This window comes from Camellia sinensis, chromosome 7 (genome assembly GCF_055761805.1).
Source record: "Camellia sinensis isolate YWXY chromosome 7, ASM5576180v1, whole genome shotgun sequence".
Classification (NCBI taxonomy): domain Eukaryota; kingdom Viridiplantae; phylum Streptophyta; class Magnoliopsida; order Ericales; family Theaceae; genus Camellia; species Camellia sinensis.
The window spans coordinates 186368688-186374448 of record NC_138967.1 but is presented as its reverse complement, the minus strand read 5'-3'; the positions used below and the strand labels follow the sequence as shown (position 1 = coordinate 186374448).

Sequence of the window (5761 nt, the reverse complement as noted above, 5' to 3'; positions counted from 1 at the left end):
CAAGAATTGAATTTATCAAAACCAGCTACAGTGTCAAGGACTCTGCACCAACTAGGTTGCTATCTGATATAAATTCTCAAGTCTAAATTTTCCTTTTGAAATGTCATCTTCTATTAATTCTCAAACATCATCTGAATTTGAGCATAGCTCAAGTGGATGTACTTCCAGGTTTCTAGAGGGAGGTTTGGCATTCAAGCTTATGGAGATGCGTTGAATCCCGGTTGTGCTAACCCTAACTTAATAACCGACTAACATCATACCAAGTGCTCCAAAAAAGAAATGTCTAAGCATCTTGTAGCTGATTATCATCACATAAAATCAGAATTTCAATAGCTTTCTTTTCTCTACTCTCACTTATTTATTTTATTCTGCCCAACAAAAAGAACAATAGTGTAGTGTTAAGGCAATAGAAACCTTGATTTCAGACGTGAATGCCATTTCAACATATGAGACGACTCCAAAAGTCTAAGCAATGATGAAATTTCCAAATTCCAACTTATTTAATTGTGCTATAAACAGTTATGAAATTAACATTACTCTCCGTACATATTGTGGTAGCAAATTTACAAACAACATCAAACCTACATCGACTAATCTTTTTGGAATCTTTCAAACCTACAGTAATGAAAGTGTCCATGCTTCTTAGGGAACTCCAAATAGGACTAAAATCAAGGATCTCAATAGTATAAATGTCTAATTACTTTATTTTCTTCATTCGATGAGCAAACACACTAGTTGGTTGACAACAAGAGCCAATATGTGAAATTTATACATGTTTATACTCATACAATCCATCAGTCTAACTAATCAGCAGAAATAATGTATTATGCATCAAACCACATGAATTCAAATCATCACTAATAAAAAATTATAATGAAAATCAAACGCTAAGTTGTATAGCTTCATCATTCAGAAAATTGAACTGGAAAGAGGCAAATCAAATTAGAATATAGCACATACACACATACGTACATGTATATACATATATATATATATATATATAAAGAGAGAGAGAGAGAGAGTACCCAAATTAATCTGTTGAGAACAATTATTATGACAAAACCATTCCACAAGCACAGCAACTTCTTCTTCAGAGAGTGGTCCACCAAGAACGTCGCGTCGTTGTTCTCCTACCTATAGCAAATCAACTGCTTCTTCAGCCAAAGCATAAGTGCCAGTCAATTTCTGGTCGAGCTGTCCAGGTCCAAAGGGAGAGAATCTCGGTGGTTCACAGTACCCAATGGGTTCAATCAAAGGGTTAGTCTCAGAGTATGAGTACCTGAAATCAAAGGTTAGATTTGATTTCAATGAAAAATCTAAGACTTTCTCTGATTTCAATGAAGCCTTGTTTTGACTATTCCCTTGCTTCTTTTTCTCGTTCTCGTTATTGGGTTTAAGGGTTTTGGAGGTGAATGAAAATGGAGGTTCATAAGCATATTTTCATTTTGGGATTAAGATTGGCTTAATAAATGAGAGATACACAGGAGTGTTGCCTGGGTTACATCATGAAAGAGGATCATCAAGTGTAGGGTTAGGGTTTGATGTCTTGAATGACGCCATGGAAATATCTTTACTAGCATTGGTGGAAGGGAACTACTTTTTTGCTAACAACTCTCAGCCAAGAAAGAGAATCACGATAGGTGGACACACTTGGGCAGTTAACAATCAGTTGAAACCTGAAAGACATTTTTGTTATTCAATAAGGTCATTAGAGTAAAGGACCTAAATTACATTTTTATTTTTCACTATTTCATCCTCTTTGACTTTGTTTTAAATAAATGACACTTACATTTTGGTAATGATATCAACACAAATAGACCTATATATATTCAAAGACTATAGAAGCAATCGGGTATAACTTAAGAATTTGGAACTAATGAGATCAATTTTTTTTACGAACAAAACTTTTGAGAAGAATTTCATAAGATGAAATGAACAAGACAATGTTTACTTAAGAGGGAAATGACAGTCATCATTTCTTAAAATTAAGAATGAAAAACAATTTTGTTCATTACATAGTTTGTTTGGGAAATCTAAAAAATGGACCAGGTCTACTTTCATTACGTTCTCTAAATTTGTGAAAACCAACCTCCATCTTGGCTTGATTTTAACCAGGTTTTGGGAACTTTGATCAAGTAAAGGTTGGCCTGCCTACTTCTGAAATGCATTCACCAAACTCTTTAAAAGGTGGTGTCTGGATTATGAATTTGGATAGGGAGTTAAAAAGAGAAAGGCAAATGAAAATGACAGAAAATAAAGAAAAAATTTAGTTTATATTTCATTTACATTTCACTCGTCTTTTTCTTTCTCTATACAAATCCCTAACCAAATCTATAATTCAGACATGTAAGACTGTGTTTAAATCATGAATTTTGGTAGAAATTTGGAAAGAAAAATGAAAAGATAAGTGAAATGTTAAACCCTAAACCTTAAGAGCTGTGTTTGGATTATGAATTTGAGTTGGAATTTGAATTTTTAAGCCATTTCCTTTTTCCTTTCCAAAGCTTAGTCAAACCGATAATCCAAAACAAGGTTTCAACGTGAAATCGCTTCGGCATAACATTTGTATCTATGAATTCACATTTTAACTATTCAATGTCTTGGTATACATAAGTTATAATAGCAAACATATTCTCAGCTAGACATTTTAACAAACACTTCACGCACACAATGAAGTGAGTATTCTTGGGCGCAGAGAGAGAGAGATTGGGTATACCTCCTTAGTGGAGTTTGGAACCCAATTGGTTTATTAAAAGAGTTTAATTTGGTTTGGTATTAGTTATAATATATTTTTATATATTATATCTAATTTGTGAAAACCCAATTCAATTTGGATACAATTAGGGTTTTGATAAAATAAATCTAAGATTTAGTGTTCAACGGCAGCAGCAAAAGGATAAATTCAAGTTGGTGGCTTTCAATTGGCATGAATTATTGTAGTGTATTTGACTTGGTCAAATTCAATACCTTGGTTGCTGCTCTGCTTCGGTGTTTGGTATTGATTTGGGTATATTATTTTGGATCTTCTTCAATTTTGGTTTCGAAGATTTTTGTTCATCTATTTGGTGAGGTCTTTCCTCTTGTTTATTTGTGATTATTTGGAATTCACCTGATGGTGGTTTTGTGAGACAATTCGTGTCTCGTTTGTAATCGTTTGGAAACTTATTTGGTTGTTTCGATCCGGTGAACGTACCTTACATTGAGGGAACCATGTAAAAATTCTTGTGTTGTTTCTGATTTAATTTTTTCGCATTAGTTTTTATTTCCATTGATTGATTTACTTGTGGGGAATCATTAATTTTTCCCTAACAAGAGAGAAGGTCTCTTCTTTTTTTTTTTTATATGTCCGTTCCAGATAGATAAACCTAGGGCAAAAACAGAACTAGTCCAGCCAAGAATAAGAGCAATTCACATCAGACCCAAAAGCAGCAAAATATAAGAAGAAACCCAAACATGCCAATATTCTTCTATCTCTCTCTCTCCAAGCAAATGCCCATTGCAATTATAATTCCCACATTGCAGAATACCATAAAACCCACAATCTTAACTGAATGACATAAAATCGACTAACTCCAATTCCCATTCATTCATACTTAGAAAAAAAAATATAAAGATAGAGAAGCCTCAACAAAAAGGAACCAAAAAATAGTGAGAGAACAGAGACGAACAAAACAGGGTGAGTAGTAAACTAACCTATATGATCTTCAGGGAAGTTCTCCAAGAGCAAGAAATAATTCACAAGAGAGAGAAGAAAAGAGAAGAAGAAGAGGAGGCCAAATTTTCAGACCCACTTTATCTGGACATATGGGTTGGACTCATGAGGTGGCCATCATAGATCTGATTTATCTCTCTCTCACACTTCTATTTTTATTTTTTGTGTACATATACAGTTTTAGTAAAATAATGAAATTAAAATTGATAAAAATAAATGAGTAGCACAGTACTAGCAGTCCAAGTGTGAAAGTAGTAACCATATTTTTATGAAATTAAAGATGCATAGAATTTAATAACATAATCATAATAAATGTAATTATGTATTTTAAGAAATAAAGTTTATTTTTTTTTTTTCTTGATTCAATATTCTACTCTAATTATTGTAATGCATTTCAAGATTTTGTGTTATAAGTTTTAATGCTTTTCCTAATTGTTTTTTGAATTTAATAAGAAAGCTCGAATTAAAGCCCAAATTAGGCCCATATGGCCAAGTCCAACTTGAAGCCATGGGCATGAGCCTCAAATTTTCGGTTCGGACGAGCCCATTGCCGGTTTAAGTTAATTTCTTTGGCTATTTTTTTAAATTATTATTTTTTATATAATTTTTTTTTAAATTTTGAATAAATGATTTTATTTTATTCTTAGTCTCATTTTGCCAATTGATTCTTTTTTATTTTTTTATTTTTAAAAATAAAATAAGTCAAATTAAAAAAAGGAGAAAAAAGAATTTTTTTTAGGGTCTCTGGTATTAAGATTTACAACATAAAAAACATCCAATATTTTCATAATGTCTAAGGTCTCTCACACATCGATCCAGAGAGAAATTCTCTCCAAATTTCTCTAGTTTGCAAATTTCTGAAGTTTTCTCTAGACTTTCCAAAGAAATTCTCTCCAAATCAGAGAAATTTTCTTTGTGTTTTGAACAAACCAGAGAAAATTGGATTACTTAGAAACAAAAAACAATCACAATTTTCTCTATGTTTTGAACAAACCAGAGAAAATTAGACTACTTAGAAACAAAAAAATCACATGTGATTGTTTTGAACAAATTACAGAAAATTGGCCTACTTAAAAACCAAAAACAATCATAATTTTCTCTGTGTTTTGAACAACCCAGAGAAAATTGGACTACTTAGAAACCAGAAAAAAAAAAATTCACAATTTTCTCTGTGTTTTGAACAACCCAGAGAAAATTGGGTTACTTAGAAACCAAAAACAATCACAATTTTCTATGTGTTTTTAACAAACTAAAGAAAATTGTAATTGTTTTTCTAAGAAGCATTTTATCAAACAGGTTAGCTTCAAAGCTCACAACTATATATTTTACAGTTCTAAAAAGAGTTTTGTCAAATCAAATCTCATAGTTATGTGTTTTGGAGTTCTAAGAAGCATTTTTTCAAACAGTTTCACTTCATACTATATATATAGATGTTTGTATGTGTATGACTTGAGAGAGAGAGAGAGACCTTGTTCTAGGACCAGTAGAGGACGGAGCCGGAGGAGGAAGAGCTAAGAGAAGCTTATTAGGGCTTTCAAACATAAAATTGACAGTAACACTTCCATCATTGGCCTTGATGGTGATGATATCGTTGTTCACTCCCACCATTGGGTTGTCTTCTCATCACAGTACACTTTGATTCTGATATTGGTGAAATCGTCCATGGATAAGGATGCTTTAAGCTTCACTTGACGGAGGAGAGAGAGTTGGAGAAGACATGACAACAATGAACTCCGGCAATAGAAGTGGAGTTCGTCGGAGAGAGAAGAGCAGAAAGAGAGAGAGGAAGAGAGGGAGAAGCAGTTTGATTTGAGAAGATCAAATTTCTCTATGATATATGGGTGTCGGAGTTGAGAGATTTTAGACATCATAAAATAATATTATAGATCTCTTTCATTATTAAAAATGGGAGAGAGACCTTAAACTATTTTTCTCTTGAAAAAAACTAACGGCTAAAGAAAGCCATGGTGTAGTTGGTCCTATTATGAGGCCATAATTAAATTGTTTATCTTTTTAGTTCCTTTGTATAAATTATCAATTTAAAAGAAA

General features: G+C 32.5%; 1 long non-coding RNA gene across 1 annotated transcript; it reads right to left on the bottom strand.

Moving 5' to 3' along the window:
- Positions 1-739: 739 nt before the first annotated feature.
- Positions 740-3855, bottom strand: LOC145795515 (uncharacterized). The gene is made up of 2 exons (XR_014336578.1): positions 3694-3855; positions 740-1676 (listed from the first exon to the last, which is right to left on the bottom strand). It is a non-coding gene; the product is annotated as an uncharacterized LOC145795515 (long non-coding RNA).
- Between the last annotated feature and the right edge of the window lie 1906 nt (positions 3856-5761).